This window comes from Phaethon aethereus (genome assembly GCF_964289735.1).
Source record: "Phaethon aethereus genome assembly, chromosome: 1".
Classification (NCBI taxonomy): Eukaryota; Metazoa; Chordata; class Aves; order Phaethontiformes; family Phaethontidae; genus Phaethon; species Phaethon aethereus.
In genome coordinates, this window is record NC_138575.1 from 209,744,759 (window position 1) to 209,768,020 (window position 23,262).

The following is a 23,262-nucleotide window of genomic DNA, read 5'->3' on the forward strand; positions in this document are numbered from 1 at the left end:
TTTTGCTATCTTCTTCAACTCAGTCATTCCATTAATCTACTAATTAGCTAGTATGCTGCAGCTGCAGCTCTATTGTCTGTGTCAATAGTTCAGTATTTTATAAGATTTATTACAAATATGAAACTTTCCATACTTGAAGGGAAACTTCAGGTTTGTGTAAACATTTTTAATAGTCCAAATAAGAAAGCAACAAAATAAGAAGGTATAGTCAATTAGAGCCCTCTAGAAAAAGTTCTGGAGGCTGGTTTTCTCTTATCCATATAGTTTTTACAACATTACTGTTTGAAGCTTAACTTAAGACTGAGATTTATTTTCCAATAAATCAAATGAGTTACTGAGGGAGTAAGAGGTAAATAAAGATAACAAGGGTAATTATTACTTAGGAGAAACAACAAAATAAACCATGAAGAAAGTCATAGCCAATGCTGGGGATCAGATTCTGAAGTATTTTATTCCTTTTAATAAGTTTCATATTTGTAATAAACCTTATAAAATACTGAACTATTGACACAGACAATAGGGCTGCAGAATACTAGGGAATTAGTAGATTAATGGAATGACTGAGTTGGAGAAGATAGTTAAATTGTAATAGAAAATATAATATATACAGTAGAAGAAATACAAGTTATCAGAAAATGAAGCTAAGATCAACTTTCTGTTAAAATGTTATTGATTTGCAGCAAGTAAAAATGGCCAGATTCAGAGGAAATGTTCAGTAACATCTGAAAATTCAAGTACTGCCCAGACAGGCTCTCCAAAATTTTTAAGATCCAAAGTCTGCATCCACTTCTGAAAAATTTTGTTTCAAGCACATGATACATTAAAAACAAACAAACAAAAAAAACCCAGGCAAGATCCTGATAATGACAATCTCAGAAAACTGCATCTCCACTAAAATAAAGTAACATATAAATAAAAGATAAAGAATGTAAGACCACTAAAGCACCTTGATGTTCTCACCCGATTAGGAATGCACCCTACAGGGACTTGACTTTATTTGCTCAGCTGGCCTGCTGTCTACCAGAGGCAAATCACTTCAATCCTCCCCGCTTCAGCTTCCCCATCAGTAAATCAAGACTGGCACATAACCTATTTTGTAAAGCGTTCTAAGTTCTAATGGCAGAATTTTGAGCTGGGAGCTGAACTCTATGATAAATATGAGATTTCAGCATGCAAAAATGATTACGTTTTTAATGGAATTACAAAATATAATTAACCTGAAGGCTTGGTATTATATGATAAAAGTCATCAAAACGTGTGACAAATTATCTATTTTATTGTGTCTTCTATCATAATTATGTTTTCTTAAAGTATGCTACAAAATTCAAGGACGGCTGTCTTACCATTGGAATGATAAACCTCTAGAGAGGATTTTTTTGTTTTGTTTCAAGCCAATAAAATATATTGTATTATGAGAGGCATGAGACTCGCTTGAACAGGTTGTGGAGCAACATGTAACACTCTGTCCTGTGAGCAAAGAGGAACTGTAAATAATTAAATGCTGTTTAAGAGTAGACCGAAGTAACAACAAAAACATGGGCTGATGGCAGGAGAGTGTGATTGGGCAAATGTTAATAACTGCTTTGGTGTTAATTTGAGTATGCAAACCCATGGCTTGAATCATGTGAAGTTGTGGTGGGTTGACCCTGGCTGGACACCAGGTGCCCACCAAAGCCGCTCTGTCACTGCCCTCCTCAGCTGGACGGGGGAGAGAAAATATAACGAAAGGCTCGTGGGTCGAGATAAGGGCAGGGAGAGATCACTCACCAGTTACCGTCATGGGCAAAACAGACTCGACTGTTTTGTAAGAGTAGTTCAATTTTTTACGAATTAAATCAGGGTAGAATAATGAGAACTAAACCTGATCTTAAAACCCCTTCCCCCCACCCCTCCCTTCTTCCCGGGCTCAACTTCACTCCCCATTTCTCTCCCTCCTCCCCCCGAGCGGCGCAGGGGGACGGGGAATGGGGGTTGTGGTCAGTTCATCACACCTGGTCTCTGCCGCTCCTTCCTCCTCAGGGGGAGGACTCCTCACCCTCTGCCCTGCTCCAGCCTGGGGTCCCTCCCACGGCAGACAGTCCTCCACGGACTTCTCCACCGTGAGTCCTTCCCACGGGCTGCAGTTCTGCACGAGCTGCTCCAGCCTGGGTCCCCCCACGGGTGCCGTCCTTCAGGAACAGGCTGCTCCAGCCTGGCCCCCGCGGGGTCCCAGGTCCTGCCAGCAAACCTGCTCCAGCCGGGGCTCCTCTCTCTCCCCACGGGGCCACAGGCCCTGCCAGGAGCCGGCCCCAGCGCGGGCTGCACACGGGGTCACGGCCTCCTTCGGGCATCCCCCTGCTCCGGCGTGGGGCCCTCCCCGGGTGCGGGTGCAGATCTGCTCCCCCGTGGAGCTCCATGGCCGCAGGGGCACAGCCGGCCTCACCAGGGGCTTCCCCGGGGGCTGCCGGGGACCCTCTGCTCCGGCGCCTGGAGCCTCTCCTGCCTCTCCTGCTCTGGGCTGGGGGCTGCAGGGCTGCTCCTCTCACATAGTCTCACTCCTCTCTTCCCGCTTCCATTGCTGTTGCACAGCACCTTTTTCCCTCTTCTTAACTATGTTATCCCAGAGGTGCTACCACCATGATTGATGGGCTTGGCCTTGGCCAGCAGTGAGTCCATCTTGGAGACAGGTGCCGTTGGCTGTACCAGATATGGGGGAAGCTTCTAGCAGCTTCTCGCAGAAGCCACCACTGTAGCCCCTCTGCTACCAAAATCTTGCCATGCAAACCCCGTACATATGCACTGTGAGCCAGCGGACTACCTTCTCTCTGTCCTTCCACAAAGATGGATATGCTTCTCTACTCCTACTGTGCAAAAAAATATCTTTCATCAGTTGTCCTTTCCCCTCACTAATTCCTTAGGTGATTTCATGTGACGTTCATTGGTGAACACTTTCCTTTAATGTAAAAGTGATTATATCAGTTTGTGCTGATTGCATCAAATAAACAAATTTCCAAGAGCTAAATAAAATTGATAAGAACAAATGCCAGCCTTCTGCCTCAGTCTAGTATTTAAGGATAATCCTTTCACCTGGATGTAATCTGATGGCCACATCCACCATTCAAGATGGCTTTAAATTCACATTCCTATTTTCTCTGAATTTTCTCCAAAGAATATCCTTTACCCTCAGTAAATTAGGAATAGAATCATAGCTAACCTTTGCAGCACTGTAACTTTGTTTCGTTATTTATTTTTAGCTCAATTACACTAATGCTCAGCAAAAGCTAAGCAAATCCTGATTTCTCAGTTAACATGTTTTACTTTAAAATGGGAATTATTAATCATTTAGTGTCCAATCCCACAAGGCTGAGGATGAACATCTGCTGATAACCATCGCTGAGATACTCAGCTGCTGCTGATTGTGTTGCTATCACACTCAGAGCCTGATAAACTGAAGCAGATTATTTAGGTCCCAGACTCTTTGCAGAGGGGATTAGGTCTGTTTTCTCCCACGCCAAACCTATTACAGCAGAGAGCTAACTGGTAGCATTTAACAAATGCTAAGAAAAAGGAAAGGGCTGCTGCTTAAGGCAGAGGAGAAGATGTTTCCATTTTACAGTACAGGGCTTTGCAACAGATGGCTTTAAGAGATGCTGATCCATAAAGACCATCCCTGACTGGCCGTGGGAGAACAAGCGGGGATACCTGTCCCCTGGGAAGTGTGCAGTGCAAAGTGTCCCTTCAGGTACCTCCCTGTTGTGGTTTAGCCCCAGCTGGCAATGAAGAACCACGCAGCCACTCGTTCACTCCACCCTGGTGGGATGGGGGAGAGAACTGGAAGAGTAAAAGTGAAAAACCCCATGGTTTGAGATAAAGACAGCTTAGTAGGTAAAGCAAAAGCCGCGCATACAAGCAAAGCAAAGGAATTCATTCACTGCTTCCCATGGGCAGGCAGGTGTTCAGTCATCTCCAGGGAAGCAGGGCTCCACCATGAGTAAGTTACTTGGAAAGACAAACACCTGAATGTCCCCCCCACTTCCTTCTTCTTCCCTCAGCTTTATATACTGGGCATGACATCATATGGTATGGAATACCCCTTTGGCCAGTTTGGGTCGGCTGTCCTGCTGTGCCCGCTCCCAGCTCCCCGTGCTGGCAGGCCAGAGCATGAGAAGCCAGACAGTCCTTGACTGCTCAGTAGCAACTGAAAACTTCAGTATGTTATCAACATTATTTTCATCCCAAACTCAAAACATAGCCTCACACTAGCTTCTATGAAGAAAATTAACTCCATCTCAGCTGAAACCAGGACACTCCCACATAAGCTACTAATGCATTCAGACTTTTTTTCCTTCTCACGAAATTAATCTCGGCTCCCAACAATTGCTGTCAAAAGAAAAAGAACAAAAACAGAAAAACAACAACAAAAAAACAGGAACCAAACAAGCTCTACTGTTTCCCGTGAGCTTTCTTAACCTTTTCAGCCACTGTCAAGCAGTATCAACATTTTATAAGTTTTCTTCTTTCTCATGTCCTCTTGTTATCCCGCTACAACTCATCCCCAACTCTCACCGCTCATTTCATCCATGACACATCTACTTGGAAACCTGGGATGCAGGATTTGGCCTGCCTATATAAATACAACAGGGCAAGCTGGGAACTCCCAACATTATGCTCAGCATCTTATTGCCCCACTGTCCCAATTCAAAATTGAGGAATACAGCTCTGTGCCAATATGGCCATGGAGCAAAGGCAGATTGAGTCTGTCTGTTCCCATCTGTGCAGATATGCCCTGAGAGAGCCCTTGCCTGTATCAGCCTCTTCTGGGAGCAAGAATAACAGAGCTATGGAAGATCTCAGATTTTTATTTCATAGAAAGGCTCGTGACAGTGAAAGCTGTACCCATTCATGTTCTTAGTGAAAACAAAGGTAATTAAGTATTTCCCAGAAAAATGGAAAGAATACTAGTAAAAATTCAATGAATCACTCTGAAACCTGCACCCTGAAAAAGCTGATTTTTTGTGTAACTTCTATGCTTAAAGTATAACATTTTTAATACAAGAACACACCTCCAAAGAAAATGCATTCCGGGGGAAAAAAAACCAACCAACCAAAAATACAACAAAAAATCAAGCACAAGAAACCACTTACTTTGTTCCATTTTGAGAATATTTTCTGGGTTTTAGCTCAGAATTTCATCCAATGGACAAGTTCCTGGGAAAAAAGTTGGATTTGGTCAAAAGCTATTTTTCAGATGAAAAAATATTCTGTTGGAAATCCTAGAGCAACTCTACTGAAATCTTTAAAATGGCTGCCCCATTCATCAGCTGTATTCACCAGACCGTGCGAGACATACTGGGATTGATCTCTGCTGGTGTAACTTGATTTAGTTCTACTGGCTTCTGATGTGTTTCTGATGCTTTCTATACAGCCTGCTTCTGAGCCTGCACACTGAATTTCATCCTGTGATAAGCAGTGTTCTGCTAACACAGGGAATAAAAGTTCATCCTCAATGTTTACTATAGGCAATGAAAACAAAAAGACATTTGCATAAGATGATTTTGGCTGAGCTTAATCACTCTGCAAAGGAGCTATCACCTTCCTTTGAATATAGGCATAAGATAGGGTAACCCTGCCTGGACAGGTAAAAGACTGAATCGGCTTACAGTGCTTTTTCTACTTGAGGTAGAAATATCTCCATGCCAGCCTCTGGAGACCTTTGTTTTTCCAGCCCTTGCAAAATGAAGTATGACAGTGATGAGGAAGAAGACAAAGAAGAATTATTAAGGCTGAGTAATCTTTCCCTAGGACAGAGCTATCTCTTATAAACAGGTGCAGTTTTAACAAGAGGATGGGGAATAGAGCTCTATTAGGCACAGTTAGTGTGGCATTTGTGCTGTAAGTTATGTTACACAGCAGTGGATTCTCAAGTCCTGTTTCATCCACAGTGTGGATTTGACTGCATTTATTTTTCTTATTACGCAAGTTCTATGTTGCTTTAATTTATTTATGAATAGTCCCGAGTATGAGGTAGGTACGTGAACATACAAATGGAAAGATAAGAGATCTTCCCAAAAGAGCTTTTTGAGCCTATTCTGGATAAAGAACAGACCTAGTCTTCTATCCAAAGTCTATTTCAAAGCATCCCATCAATTAAATCCTCTAGGTGTGGAATTAATAAGGATTAGATAAATTTAATAAACTATATAATCTTTAGAAAGTGATAACACTGTTTAGCGCTCTATCTCTTTATAGCAATAATCTCTTTATCCATAATAATAGAAAATGACAAAGTTTCTATTACCATATATTGCAGTCTGAAGCCCTTACAAAGGCAAAAATTGCCCTGAAAAGAATGTCAGAAAAAGGACTTTGTGACTAGACCAATGGGTTACTACTCGTACTAAGCAAAATATACAGCATTTGTATACCAAAGTTTTTTGAGCAGTGCTTAAATATTACATATTAAGACTTGTGTAAACTTTCTGTAGGGGAAGAAAGGACAAAATTCACTCTCAGAGAATATCCGAGGACAACAACAGAAGAACCATGAGGATTGAGAGTCTTCAAACATTTCTGAAGATACCATATCTTTATTAGTTTTCAGTTCAGCCCTGGAGAAGAATTTGACTGTTGTCACCAATTAGCAAAGTCCAAAGTTAATTTGCTTCAATCAACAGAACTAAAAACCTTAACGTGCTCATTAAGAACACAACTAAATACCTCATCTAAAGAGATTTTCAAGAATGGAAACAAAGTTAATCCTGTTGAAGTCTGAAGAAATACAAGCTACTGATACTGACATGCATGGTGTTTTTTTTCCAGGAACACTGCTTGACTGATCAAGTTAAATAAAACACCTATGTGTACATAACCTTCTGCTTAATTGTCATTAATACAAGCTAACATTCACCAAAAATATTGGCCTGGACTGTATTATGATCCTTCTTATTTTCTTCCATTTCACCATTACATCAAATCTTCCATCAAATCTTTAATTAACATGAAAAGAGAGCTGATAATTAAGATGATCATCTAGAGGTTCAGCAACTCAATGAGATTTATTAAAGGCTAAGAGCAGAGTTCTTATCAAAGGAGTGTAATTTCAAATCAAACCTTTAGAAGATAATTCTCATGGCTTGAATTTGCAAACATTTAGGTAAGTATGTTAATAAACTTTACATATGCAAATAACCCTGTTGAGGGCAATAAAACTAGTCAGAGGTGAAATGACACAGTTGTAAGTGTAGTGAAAGTGCAGGAATTGAGCAGCAGAGCTTTAAGTGGCCAGGGAGTCCCCTAAGATCTGCCAAAGTCATTGGAGGGCAGAAGAACAGCGGTATGTATGTGTCTAACAAGACACTGGATACACACACACACATGTAATCCTGTAGTGCCAGCTATTCAGAATCTGTCTCTAGGAAGTTTCTTCTTATTCTTCTGGCTACACAGAAAACAAAACTTTTTGCAGAGTCAAACTTGTCACTTCCTTCCACCTCTTCCACATGCAATCTACACATTTCAAAATAACAACAAACACCTTTTCCTCTGCTGTTGTTTTAAGGACCACCCATGGAAGTCAAAGCAGGTGTTCAAAAACTGAAGTTATTTCAAGGGTAGGGGACACACACACTTCAGTTTGCTTTCTTTTTCAGTGCTGCTTCTTAAACTAAACTTGGGTAGCAGCGTGACCACCAGGGATTCTGTAGTCAAGTGAAAATCCCTTTGTTCATACAGGTAGAACGAGGTGTTGCTCTTTCTTTCCAAGCTGCATTATCACTCTGCCGCAGTCAGGAAGAAAGATCTCATTTAGACAGTAAGGTGAAGATTCCACTTTACACTTGCTTCTTTCTGTATCGTGGTGGTTGCTTATTAGATTGTGTTTGACTTAGCAAAACTAACAGAATTCTCTGCTTTCCTCTATTATTCACTGCAGAAAAGTGTTCATTCAGCTCATATTCATATTTTCTTTCCTGATTTGTACATCTGTGGTTGAAAGCACCACCTTCTGGCCAGTGCACACTGAAATTTGAGCAGCAAGAAGCTGCAGTTTTTATACCTATCACCTGAAACTCCTCATACATCTTTACCTAATGTACACTACAGAAAATGACACATTTCTGTTAATCCAAGAGTAATAACTCCATACATCCACTTGCAGTACAGAAACTAGTATTAAATAAGTTAGTCCCACAAGATAAAGACCTGTTTTTTTCTCATGTCACTGTAATATTAAAATTAATATTTTAAAGACATGAAAAAACCTGGAGTGAAAGTTGTCATTGAAATATCTTGGAAAATACTCATTTTCCCACTTTGTTTCTAGATATTTGGCAAAAATGGTCCATCCCACAATGCATGAATATGTCTGCTTATCTTTATGTGTGCAAGTATAATTGAAATTAGTAGGATTATTTTCATGTCTGGAGCACACGTATGGGATTGGAGCTGGTAAGAGATGTCAAATTTGCAGCAGCTACATTTGCAGTAGGTGTGTATTTTACCATATTTCCTATAGCTAACATACAATCCAAAAAAACCCAGATTGAAAATGTAAGACCTGTCACAGTATTATAAAAGGCAAAAGAAGGAGTTATTTAGCAGAAACACATAGTAGAGATTAAGGAAAACATTCTGCAAGGCTCTGTGACTCATTCAGCTTCTTCCAATCGTTCTCCCTTTATTGCTTTTTTCATGTTTGATCTCTCTGTGGACCCAATCAAATCCTCTCACTTATGTTTCTGCTAAAAGAAGTTGGATCACACCTCTTCATTCATTTCCTAGCGAAGAAAAAAAAAAGACAAAAAACCCCAACCTCTAACTTAGATTTACCAAATGTATCTTTTCAATTTCTGATTTATGCAGAGTATATTCTGAACATACTTTTTAAATGGTGGGATATTGATTGCTGAAAAAGGGTGATTATTTATTCAAAAACTTCCTGCCCTTATTTATCTCATTTATTTCATATTTGTCTCACAAAAATTAATATCTACACAGACATCCAAGGTTTGCAAGACATTTTGTAATCAGTCTCAGGAAGTATGAACTCTACAGCCTGTATGTCAAACACTTGGAGCAATATTTTTGCCCCTGGACTCCAAATCAAAAAGTGCCAGTGGCTTTAATTAGGCCAGACTTCCATCTGAGTGTTTCAAAATGCACAAGCTGACATGGCATGCAGAATTCCTACAGAAACTGGGCTTTTTTTACTTTTTGTAGGCTGTAAGCATTTGGGGAGTTTTGTGCAGCACTTCCCACTTTATGCTCTAACTTGCTCATTTTCTAAAGGCAAGCACAGAATGATAAAAGTCAAACCAGCTGCCGAAGAGCATTAACGAGGAAATAAACACAAGGCATATACTGTACAATAATTCTTTGTAACCACCTCTGTTAAATCAAAGCAGGACTTTCAGGGAGCGGTATAGTTATACCTCCTTGCCACTAAGCAGCTCGTGGCTTGTTAATTCTTTTTCTTTGCAGCTCTGCTGCCCATTTTATGTCCACCTGGTGATATTTAAAGAAATATTGTAATATTTCCACAAGAGATAGAGACCAACAAATGAGAATTACAAATTACCTGATAGACGTAGGGGGTGATCCGGGTGAGTATCTTTAATAGTGGATGGTGGAGGCCATTATGCTTAATTAAAGAGGTCCAGCTGAGGGCTGGTAGAGTGAGAGAGACCTGAATTGGGATTAGTTGGAAGTCACTGGAAGTGCACGGTTCTCCCCTCTCATGTGTCGTTGGAGGAAGGTGAGCGGTCCAGCCTGGTGGTACGAGCTCTGAGTGACCCAGGTGCAGCTCACTACCACGATGGGTTACAATCACAGACCTGTTCCCATTTAAGTGTATATCTCAGACACAGACACACATTTCCTTCAGATTCACTCTGCTTTTCGTAAAGATTGACCAAGGTACTGTCAAGGGTATACATTAGATGACCCATCACTTCTTCCACTTTCCCCACAATCTAATACCCCCTTTGCTTTCTGAAGTACTGTACTTCTCTGCTATACCCATAACGGTCAAGTATTGGAAACACTAAACAAAAGCAGCTCAGTCAGTCACTAATATCTGTCCCAGTGATTTCTCATGAGAAACACAGAGTACTCATCTCCCAGAAACACCAAGCTTTCCTATAAGAGCATGTTATAGAACTGGACCCTAGAGAATTATTGTGCAATATATCTTCACTAAAGTGGTGATTAATTCACAGTAATTTACCATGAGTTATTTGAGTATATCTTTCTCAATGGTGTGATAAAAGCTTGGCTTCATGTCGATTTTTGGCTGGTTTTGTTTCACCTGGTACCTGATTTTGTTTTATGCTATATTTTTTGTCCTTTTGTTTCTAGAATAAAGAAATCTGCTTCTGTGATGAGATGTTTGACTATGTGTTTTATCCTTCCAGAAATTAATGGAAGATACATTCTTGGCCAATAACACCAAATTCTGGGCCTGTTTCTGTTCCCTTTTAGGCACCAACAGGACTCACTTTCATTTCAGGATTTTCCTCCAGCAAAGTAATTTATATAAGTCAAATGATTTCTAATTTGTGCAAGAAAAATTTCTAAAACCCAGCACAACTCAGTTTTTGCTACAGCTGCCTCCTCCTTAGTTATTTATATGGCAATACAGTACAGCAAAGCAGGAATAGGAAAGCTGTGCTGACAGAAAATGAAAATAGCATAAACAATACAGATTACAGGAGTAAAAGCAAAGCCAGATATAAACCACTACAAGTGGAATCAAAAAGGGAGAAAACCATTTGAAATATCAGATTGTTGAGAGCAAGTTAAACAGCACAGCTGGGGCTGGGAAGTGAAAACTACCGACATGATCTGGAGTCAGTTGCTGCCTTCTGCTTTCTGTGCCTTTCATGTTTAGATTGTGGTTTCTCTGGGATCAGAAAAGTATTTACTTACTCATTTAAGCTGTATTCAACCCACCAAGGCCCTGACTTTGTAGGAAATGCTAAGCACTTCAACAATAAAATTAATGAGTAAATTAAAAAAAAAAAGAAAGAAAACAAAAAAAATCATTTACCACATGTTCATCTTTTTTTTCCTCAAAGAATGAGAGATCAGGACATTCAGTATGTGTGAATGACACATTTGACTGGAAAGCACTTACACATTGTAGGAAACACCAAAGAACAAACACTTACAGCTTCTCCCTTCCCTTCCCTTCCCTTCCCTTCCCTTCCCTTCCCTTCCCTTCCCTTCCCTTCCCTTCCCTTCCCTTCCCTTTCTTTCCCTTCAGAGTACAGTCAAGTTCTCTTTGTTTAAAACTAAGGATATTTTAGGCATTTAAGGTATCAGATTTCTAATTCTTTAGGCAATATTACAGCTTTGCCAAAAATGCATATTTTGAGTGTCCTGTAATGCTCCTGAGCAACCTCATCTGCAGACGTGCTGAGAAACTGTCTGATGTGAAAGACAAATCCTTTCTGTCTGTGCACCCAGTGTACCATTTTATAGCTGCTGCAACCAGAGACATAGGTGCTTGGTGACAATCTTGACCAAAGAGAAAATGGAATCACCCCTGCAACAGTAAAGAGAGATGGACGTTCCGTTGCTCCATATTTTCAAGGCATTCACATATCTTTACAGCCCAGAAGCCACTCTTCTAAACTGAGGTGGCTTTTAAGAAAGGTCACCTTGATCGGTGACAACTCCAGAAATGAAAGCTTGAAAGATGCCAAAGCTGCTTTCACTTTGCTGGGGAAATGGGCTTCAGATACAAACTGGAAGCAAAGTCAGACCACAGACTTTCAGCTGGCACGTACTCATATCTGGACAGTATAAATAAGCGTCTCAGTGCTTAGTCTGACAACTCTTCATGTGTTAAAGGTCGGGATACAAAGACAGATGCCCAGTACCTTGTGCATTCACTGACTTTTAGCCAAAGCAGCAGCAAGGACCAAAACATTTGGAACTCAATATTTTTTGTCATTCTTGGTCATATCTAACTAGAAGTAATTCCAGCTGTGTTCCTCCTTCTTCTCACTTGATCCTGATATGCTTTCATGTCAGTGGAGCAATGGCTTAAATGTGTTCCCATTTAAATCAATATCATGGGTTGAGGTCCTACTCCTTGTGATCATAGCTAATAAGCTTAATCAGCTGGTCATGCATATATTTTGATCACCCTAGACTACTTCACACTAATAGGCAGAATGGGTTGTGTCCACTCTTTGAGCAAAGAGATAACACACATTAGCATAAAGAGCAAGAAAAAAAGTCAGAATCCCATCTATTATAAATATCAGTCTTTTGGAAAAAACACATCAGGATTGGGAGGTGCTGTTTTAGAACAACTCTAGGTCATATGTCACAGCAAATAAAACTACTGCAGGTTGAATAAAATAATAGTTTGCTACCAACATGCATATTATTGATATGTAAAATCATCAGAATAATTATTTTGATGTAATGTCTCTCTGGTTTGGGACTGAAATCTCTGTCAGAAGAGGAAAACCAATTTTTTTTTCTGTTTTAATTCTACAGCCAGGAATTGTTTAAGCATTAGAAATACCTTTGTCAGGGGACCAGCAATGTCAGTTCATATTTGTGTCTCAGAACTTTAGGGAAATGGCTACTTAACAAAACCAGTGTTGAGGGAGAACAGAGAGGGGGAGTTAGGAGAAGGAAAGAAAAAAAGGAAAAACAGAAAAAGCAGATAGCGATGAAGAGAAGTGGGAGGTGTTTTTGTGTGTCTATCAGTCATGAATTAAAAAAATAAAACCAAAATAAACCAAAAATTAAAAAAAAAACCCAAAAACAGAACACTCAACACAAAACCCTCTCTTTACTCAGGACCAGGAATTATAAAGCTTTAATATCAGCATTGTAGCAACCATCCTTCCTCGACAGTTATTTACTCTTGCTCTGAGCTAATCAGACATCAGGCAACTGTTATATAGAAAGAGATGGAATATAAAACAAGAGCAGTTTGTGTGTTCATCCTCCCTCAGAGCAAGTAACAAAGAAATTAAGAAAATAATAACTTTTACTTGTTTTTTCATTAATTTTGCTTGGCTTAACTTAGGCTTCTTATTATTGGCAATAACATTTGGCTCTCCTGAGCATACTGAAAGACAGAGGGGCTGTGTCTGCAGCACTCAGGCAGGAGCCGCACATACTGCAGGCAGCCCCATGAGCAGGGGAGCCCACGTCAGCTCACCTGCTCCTTCATAGAATCATAGAATTACAGAATGATGTAGGTTGAAGGGACGTTCAAAGATCATCTAGTTCCAACCCCCCTGCCATGGGTAGACACATCTTTCACTAGACCAAGTTGCTCAAAATCCTAGCCAACCTGACCTTGAACACTTCCAGGGATGGGGCATCTATAACTTCTCTAGGAAATCTCTTCCAGTGTCTCACCACCCTCATTGGAAAAATTCCTTTCTTACATCCAATCTAAATCTACCCTCTTTCAATATAAAGTCATTACCCCTCGTCCTATTACTACAGGTCCTATCAAAAAGTCTGTCCCCATCTTTCCTAGAGGCCCCCTTTAAGTACTGGAAGGCTGCCGTAGGGCTTCCTCGGAGCCTTCTCTTCTCCAGGTTGAACAACCCCAACTCTCTCAGCCTGTCCTCACAGCAGAGCTGTTCCAGCCCTCTGAGCATTTTGGTGGCCTCCTCTGGACCCACTCCAACAGGTCCCTGTCTTTCCTGTGCTGAGGGCTCCAGAGCTGGACACAGCACTGCAGGTGGGGTCTCCCCAGAGTGGAGCAAAGGGGCAGAATCACCTCCCTCAACCTGCTGGCCATGCTGCTTTGGATACAGCCCATGATACGGTTGGCCTTCTGGGCTGTGAGCGCACATCGCTGGTTCATGCCCAGCTTTTCCTCCAGCAGTGCCCCCAAGTCCTTCTTGGCAGGGCTGCTCTCAATCCCTTCATCCCCCATCCTGTACTGATACAGGGGGTTACCCCAACCCAGGTGCAGATCCCTGCCCTTGGCCTTGTTGAACCTGATGAGGTTCACACGGGCCCATTCCTTGAGCTTGTCCAGGTCCCTCTGCATGGCAGCCCCTCCCGCAAATGAATCAACTGTGCTAGTCAGCTTGGTGCATCTGCAAACTTGTTGAGGGTGCACTTAGTACCGTTATCTATGCAACTGATAAAGATATTAAAGAATACTGGTCCAAATACAGACCCCTGAGGGATGACACTCACTACTTCTTTCCACTTCGACACTGAGCCTTTGACTGTTACTCTTTGGATGCAGCCACCCAGCCAGGTCCTTATCCATTTAACAGTACATCTCTCAAACCAACCCATATCTCTCCAATTTAGTGGTAAGTATGCTGTGGGGGACCGTATCAAAGGCCTTACAGAAGTCTACGTGAAGCCATTTTAGCTGTCCCTAACCAACTCCCTGTCTTCCATATGCTTCAACAAGTCTTCCAGGAGGGTCTGTTCCATGATCTTAATGGGCACAGAGGTGAGCTGACTGGGTGGTAATTTCCAAGGTCCTCCTTTTTACTCTTTTTTCTAAGCACAAAGATGACAAGGTGCTGAAAGGGCTTTACTGCCCCAGAGGACACAAGCCTTATGCAAAGGTGTAGCCACACAGCAAGACAAGCGTAGCATAGCTGTTGCTTTTAACAAGCTGTAGGCTTTGTGTCACATTAACAACACAGGCCTCGGGAACTGTCGGACCTTGTCTTGGGCTGACTGGAGCTTTGTATGAGATTATTTTTAACTGTAATGGCAATGGCAATCACATGATGATTATGTTTATTTTACTTTTCCTTTTAGCTTTGCACAATTGTGCAATGGAACTCTTTTATATGTTTTTTAAACTAACAGATCACAATAGAAAGTAATGCCTGGGCAGAGTGGGTCACCCATGACTCTACAACAAAACACAGCACACATAGTAGGATATTGACCTGCCTAGTGGGTGAGGGAAAGGCTGTGGACGTTGTCTACCTGGACTTTAGTAAAGTCTTTGACAGCGTCTCCCACAGCATTCTCCTGGAGAAACTGGTGGCTCGTGGCTTAGACAGGTTTACACTTCACTGGGTAAAGAACTGGCTGAGACACAGAGTTGTGGTGAATGGAGTTAAATCCAGTTGGTGGCCAGTCACAAGTGGTGTTCCCCAGGGCTCGGTTCTGGGGCCGGTCTTGTTCAATATCTTTATTGATGATCTGGATGAGGGGATCGAGTGCTCCCTCAGTAAGTTTGCAGATGACACCAAGCTGAGTGGGAGTGTTGATCTGCTGGAGGGTAGGAGGGCTCTGCAGAGGGATCTGGACAGGCTGGATCGATGGGCAGAGGTCAATTGCATGAGGTTTAACAAGGCGAAGTGCCAGGTCCTGCACTTCGTCCACAACAACCCCATGCAACGCTACAGGCTTGGGGAAGAGTGGCTGGAGAGCTGCCCGGAGGAAAAGGACCTGGGGGTGCTGGTTGACAGCCTGCTGAACATGAGCCGGCATTGTGCCCAGGTGACCAAGAAGGCCAACAGCATCCTGGCCTGTATCAGCAATAGTGTGGCCAGCAGGAGTAGGGAAGTGATCGTGCCCCTGGACTCGGCACTGGTGAGGCCGCACCTCGAATCCTGTGTTCAGTTTTGGGCCCCTCTCACTACAAGGACACTGAGTTGCTGGAGCGTGTCCAAGGAAGGGCAACGAAGCTGGTGAGGGGTCTGGAGCACAAGTCTTATGAGGAGCGGCTGAGGGAGCTGGGGTTGTTCAGTCTGGAGAAGAGGAGGCTGAGGGGAGATCTTATCTCTCTCTGCAACTACCTGAAAGGGGGTTGTGGTGAGGTGAGCGTTGGTCTCTTCTACCAAGTAACTAGCAATAGGATGAGAGGAAATGGCCTTGAGTTGCACCAGGGGAGGTTTAGACTGGATATTAGGAAAAATTTCTTTATTGAAAGAGTGGTCAAGCATTGGAACAGGCTGCCCAGGGAGGTGGTGGAGTCACCATCACTGGAGATGTTCAAAAAACGTGTAGACGTGGCAGTCTGGGACATGGTGTAGTGGGCTTGGTCATGTTGGGCTGACGGTTGGACTTGATTATTTTAGAGGTTGTTTCCAACCTTAATGGTTCTATGATTCTATGATTCTATATGGATGGGATGATAGCAGAGGGCTTGAAAGTACAGGGGTGGGATGACACGACAGGGCTCAGGGCTATGAACAAGGCACCCTAGGATGTGGGCAAAAATAGGGGTAACAAAAAGAACAGAGGACAACTATCCAATATGTGTAAAATGTATGCACCATATACAGTATATTCAGATGGATTGTGAGTTTGCAGACAACTGAAGGAAGAGCAAAATGTAGAGCATCAGTAAACATATACAAATGAACACAAGAAGATCTTAGAGGGAGGGAGAAGAAGCTATGGCTATCACCTTTGTGCTCTTCCTTCCAGTGAAGGATTCATGGTAGTGCTGACTCCCTATAATCTCCACCTCTGGCTGAAGGACCCAGAGAGGCAGCAGAAGAGGTGAGGATAACATCAGAAAATGGGGTAAATAACAGGAAGTTTGTGTACACATCACTTCAGCTGTACATAATTTTCATTATAAGTGTTAATATGACTGTTACTGGAATAATAATAGTTCTCTGATTAGGCTGTTGATACTTCAATTAGACTAATAATAAATCTTTGACTATGCATACAAAGTGTGTTGCTTCTGCCTACAACAAGGAATTAGTGGGAGTTCAAGCAACCTGTTTTGTAGCTTAGATGCAACAAATCAGTAACAAAAAGAGGGCGTAAAAAGTGCTCTCTGATCATGCATTATTACCTGTATTCTTATCTCCTGCAGACTAACCATCAGAGATCTCTGGAGGAAGAAAGGTTTCTTCACAGGATTTCATCTGTCCATCATTGCAGGGGAGAGGTTTGTTGCAGGAAGATTGGGTTTGTGTTATCAGGGTCTCTATCCATATAAAGTTACTCTGTCTCTGTTTGGGAAAGAATGCACAGGCCTTGAAATAGCAAAACGTGTCTTGATTCCTGGTCCACCATGTCCTTCAAATTTCTGTCCCAGGATGCAAGTCCCTGATGTTGTAGACTCAAACACTTTTCATCCTTTTCTCCTCTACCACAGGTCTTCCCAGGGTAGATAAGGAGCTGCTCCAAGCTGCTCAAGAAGGATTGTGCTTCCTGATTTGTGATGACCTCCCAGACCAGTTTCCCTGGGACACCTCCTTGCTGTGGCCAAATAACTGCCATCACCAAGACAACAGTAATACAGCATTTCTCTGAAAGTTAAAAACTCATTGGTGAGCTAGTCAAAGTAGTGAAGGAAACTGCCTAGCTTTTTCTTAAACTCTGTGTCTCCAATTCAGTTTCCTTTGTCTAATCATTTTGTCCCACACAACAGTATGGACAGACTTCTGTTCTACAACCAAAATTACTTCATACTTCCCCCAAAAGTTCAAATGCTGCCTTTCGCAATGCTGCTCCAAAACATCGCACATACATACTACCTGTTCAGAGGTGGTAAGCAGTCCATCCACATGTTTTCATGCCATAGTAGCAATCTGTCTTCCCTGTAGGCCATAAGGAGACTGCTCGTCCTAGTTTTTCTAGTCCCCAGACCAGAGGACTGTTGGTAGGTTACTTTCATTTGTTTTACTGATACTCACTTAGTCCTTTGAAATATAGAACTTTTCTCATGAGATGAAACTGGAGAGGATTGTTTGTAATACAGAACAGCAAAATATGTGTAACTTGGAAGAAACAGTATATTCAGCTCAAGATTGTTCTTGAACATGGGTTTGTCTTGTGCAGTAAATGAACATCAGTAAACAAACAAGTGAGACAAAATCTCCCCAAATCTCCCCAAACAGGTCGTATTTGGCTGAGGTTGCACACAGTCTGTTTTTGGTTGTGGCCTCAATATTCTGCATTTCTTATTCCAAGCTGGGGAGCATAACTGATTCTTGTTTTCACGTCCACCTGTAAATTTACTGTCTTCAGGGAAATTGTAACATGTATCTAATGTAATGATATTGTTAGAGACATTACTTTTAATTGCAAGAATATATTTCTCTATCGATACTTTGTAAAAAAGTATTTTACACATACATTCATATCTTTAAATAATGAAAATTACGATTGTTTCCTCATTCAGGGTTTAAGAGTGAGTAGCTGATTAATCTATCAAGTTGCTGAATACCTTTCACTCTGAATGACACCAGCGTAAATCTGATGAGCAGAAGTCCAGTAGTACATAGGCAAATAAGAACAAGTGTGTTAAAATCTTCATCTACTGCTTTGACATTGTACACAGTAGCAAATAAATAATTCCAGATTTGAAACGTTAATAAGTAAAAATATCCATATTGGCAGATCAGCCACAAATGAAAAACAGCAGCCAGTCTTCTATGAGGAAAGAATTATTATTTTGTCAAATCAAGCAGGATCTCATTAATAAAATAAGGATTTTGCTCAAAAGACTCTTCATCATTAAACTGTAAGCCAGATGAGAGAGACCACATTGAGGAAAGGGCTGATAAAAATAACTAGAAAATGAGTCTTTGCTGCCAGTCAAATCCTGCATCAATTATACATTACATGTGAAAGACCTTGCTGGCTGTAGCCTCCTCCCGCATTAGCCAAATCTTATAACCAGGCAAGGAGAGAATCTTTTCATTAAAGAACCATCTGGATCACACTGAGTCTTTTATTATCTCTCAGCGAAGGTGGTGCCTCAGTACTGCTAAGATAAAAGGGATACAAAAGCAGGTCAACCTCATTGTGTGGAATTCCTTTATGCAATCTGATGCAGTCTGTCTTATCTATCAATATGTTCTCTTTCCCTTTTAGACAAGATGTTGCAACAGGGCTGTACCTCCACAGACACACTGCATAACACAAGCAACAAAAAAATCCAAATCCAAAATAATTACACAGTAGCACTTCAGGGAGTTGGCATAAGCAATAAGATATCAATTTGTGCTTTTCTTCTTTTATGAAAAAAAAATCTAGTCCATTTTAACATTAAAAATGGAATAAAAAGTCTTTCTTTCCTATAATTAAAATAAAAACATCTACAAAGTTCCAGTTTAATCAAAGCAAAACCAGAGTAACTACAGGAATACAAATGGAGTTTCTCCAAATTTACCCAGCAAACACTGTGATTTGAATCTGGATTTTCAAGTTTCCCTATATGGAAATAATATACCATAATCTATGTGGAAGAAAATATAGAAAAATGTAGAGCATTAAAGTAGATAAATTGCAAACAGCATCTCTGCTGTAGATATAATCGGATGAGACATTTTGCCAGGAGAAAAAAAAAAAAAGGAATAGTTCCAAAAGAGAGAACTTACATCAACCACTGTGCTCATAACACATCAATTAATCTATCAATCAATATTTTATGGACAGATCTGTCTTATTACTCAGTGAACCTATATTTTGATCTGTCTTCAGCTCATCAGAAACACTGGTTCACTTCTGCATTCCCACTACACTCTTTCTACTTGTATTTGAAACAGACTGTGCCAACTTCAGTCGCTTCTAATAAATCAGTCGGAGCAGAGGACTGAGCTGCAGTTTCCCGCACCCTAAAGGGGCATGTCACATCTGGGGGACTGCAGAACCAGTAACTTGTCATCCTTCGCCCTGGCTTGAGGAATATGCAATTTTTTGTTTTGTAGCACCCAGTGCAGCTCCCAGATAGCCTCCCAGGATTTTCTCTCAGAATATGGTACTCAAATCTATGGCCCAAATTGGGCCTGCCCCTACCTGAAAGACCTTAGAGGTATTGGGTAAGATTCAGTTCAAGAAGTCCAGCCTGCAGGATGGCACAGACATATTTATGTGTGGTACACATCGCATTTGTCCATGCGCATTAGTTCTCTGTGTTGCTTATATAATGAATAAAGATCCAGACCCTAGTTTAGTTGCCTGCACTCTGGTGTCTAATGTTCACATCAGACACATGAGGGCACCCCACCTGGCCCCCAAACACAAACACAGAAGACCTCTGGGCCTTCCATAGGTCCTGCTTCATATATGCTAGGCTTAGGGGGAGGCCCCAGATACCTCTGGGCATCCCAGCTGGCGCTGGGTGACTGTGTCTCTCACCATCGCAGGTAACGGAGCCAGGAGAATGATCTACATGTCTGTAAATCTGCTGTATCTACTGCAGCATTAGTCCAACAACCCTGTGGGCTCTACTGGCTATGGAACAAATGACTCAGCAGTGACTCTACAAAAAGCTTTGACACTTTCATATTAAACCCAAAATACAGAGCAGCTCTACATCTTCATTTGTCTGTCAGGATTAATAATGATGAGCTCAAAGCCTAACACCAAGGACAGTAAAAAAATTTGAGGAGTAGAGGCACACAATTTATGCCAAAGCAGAGGTGCACTGTTCATGTAGAAACACTTCTTATGTGAACACCTCCTCATCTGCGTCAGTCCAGCATCTGATCCAAAGCCTGCTTGTATATTCTTACTAACACCTCAAGGTATTGAGACAAACCCTTCTCCTGTCAGCCCAAATGATCTGGAATAAATTGGGACACTTTTGTTGACATCAAGTTAATGTCCTGAAATTAATTTGATGACAGAAAGCATAAACTACTGTCCCTTACAAGCAGGGGAATAGAACAGTAACCTTGAGATCATGGTGGTAGCATTGCTGAATAATAGACCATGCTTGCAGGAAAAGGAAAACAACTCCCAATTATTTTTTCAGCAAAGAATTAAAAACAAGACATTGCAGGTCTGTAATACAACCCAGGATTTTTTGCCATTAAGATTGCAGGCTTCTTTTATGATCTTTGGTCTGCTAATTACTGAAATGTATTCTAAAACAAGGATTAAATACATTCTAAAACAACCCTAAATTGATATTGCAACAAAGTGTTTGTATGGGATCCTTACAATGAGCATGGTCATAAAACCAGGAAACATCAGCTGCTAAGGGATTTAATTTGTAATTTTGTTACCTGCTGAAGGTGGAAAAAAAGAAACTATGAGCAGATAAAAGAGGATGTTTTAGGAATCCTTGACAGTCACACCATTCTGTCACTGGTTTGTATTTTATTTAATTTTACATTGGTTTTGTGGTGCACCTGCTGCTACCTGCTAAACTTCAGCTTTTTATTCTCTTCCATTTTATTCATATGAATGAATATAAATTAACTAGTCATGTGATACTCATTCAGGGAAATGGGTGAATTCAGAAACTTTTGGAGTCCCTGTTCTCTCTCTGTTGCTGTTAGCTGTTAAAACTATTTAAAATTCAATCTCTACTGAATTCAGCATATGAAGCAAAATTTATATGAATAGAAAGTTACCATGTCACAAAATGATCACAAGATTCACTGAGTCCTATTATGTACAGAACATGTTACATCGGTCATGCAAGTTTACATCAATCATAAAAAGCTGTAAAGTTCAGGAATTTATACACCTTCCCAGGCTTAACTGTATCTTGCTAGCATGATCCACACTTTTGAGGGAACTCTTTCGTTTACTTTCATTGACTCAAGCACATTCAGGTAGATAACAGAATAGGAAACCTCAGGCAGAATTTTTTTCACCGAGTACAACCCCAAAAATTATTCAGCTGACTTTCCTCTTCTTGTTCCTCTTCTTACCATCACATTTTCTCTCTTGTCTCTACATAACCTTGTCTTTTGCTTTATTTCCACTTTTGTTTTATTTTCTGTCTTAAAACACTACTGCTGTTGCTTTTTAAAAACCAATATCACTGCAATTACCTCCTTTTTTCTAAACTGATTTTCTGACATTCTTATCCACCTTAATGGTGAAGACTGAAAGGCAGACCAATCATTAAGACAAAAAGTCTAAGTATGGTAGCTTCTTGAAGCTGTTTCCAACACCAAGCTGAGTAGCACAGTTGATTCACTTTAGGGGGGGGGTGCCATCCAGAGGGACCTAGACAAGCTTGAGGAATGGGCCTGTGTGAACCTCATCAGGTTCAACAAGGCCAAGGGCAGGGTCCTGCACCTGGGTCGGGCAACCCCTGGTGTCAATACAGGATGGGGGATGAAGGGATGGAGAGCAGCCCTGCCCAGAAGGACTTGGGGGCACTGCTGGAGGAAAAGCTGGGCATGAACCAGCGATGTGCGCTCACAGCCCAGAAGGCCAACCATATCCTGCATCCTGCATCCAAAGCAGCATGGCCAGCAGGTTGAGGGAGGGGATTCTGTCCCTCTACTCCACTCTGGGGAGACTCCCCCTGCAGTGCTGCATCCAGCTCTGGAGCCCTCAACACAGGAAAGACATGGATCTGTTGGAGCAGGTCCAGGGGAGGCCACCAAAATGCTCAGCATGCTGGAACAGCTCTGCTGTGAGGACAGGCTGAGTGAGTTGGAGTTGCTCAGCTTGAAGAAGAGAAGGCTCTGGGGAGACCTTATTGCAGCCTTCCAGTGCTTAAAGAGGTCTTATAAGAAAGGCAGGGACAGACTTCTTAGCAGGGCCTGTTGCAATAGGACAAGGGGTAATGGTTTTAAACTAAAAGAGGGCAGATTTAGACTAGATCTAAGGAAGAAATTTTTCCAATGAGGGTGGTGAGACACGGGAACAGGTTTCCTAGAGAAGTTGTAGATGCCTCATCCCTAGAAGTGTTCAAGGTCAGGTTGGCTAGGATTTTGAGCAACTTGGTCTAGTGAAAGATGTCTCTACCCATGGCAGGGGGGTTGGAACTAGATAATCTTTGAGGGTCCCTCCAACCCACACCATTCTATGGTTCTATGATTCTATGATAGAGCAGATTTTGCCTGATGAAGCAGATTCTTTTTTAAATATTTGATCAATTCTATAAAAAGCAGGAGCTTCTTAATTCAACCTCACTCACAGATGTTTCTGTTTTCAAATACATGTACAGAAACAAAGTGTAGTACAAAAAACAACCTGTCATCATTGCATACAGTATTTTCTTTAAGAACTTCACCTGAGTCTTATTACCAAATTGAGTGACAGATAATTTCAAAAGTGACTGGAAGAATGACACTTGCTTGGTTTTCCAGCGCACATAGAACTTTCTGCTGTACAGAAGTCACACTGTGCCTTTGCTGCATGGAAAGAAGCATGGAAATTAAATCTCTGATCCACATCCCTCCCCTTTTATGCAATTTCTAGAGGCTGCAAGGCAATGCAAGGTGTATGCAAGACATATCTACAAAGGTAAAAGGCACAGACCAGAACCATAGAAAAGAAAATTAGAAAATTAATGTATGCCAAAAAGTCTCGCTAAAACCTGCGGTCATTTAAAGTGAAAGGTGAGGCACAACTCTTACCTTTCCCATCAGACTTCTATAA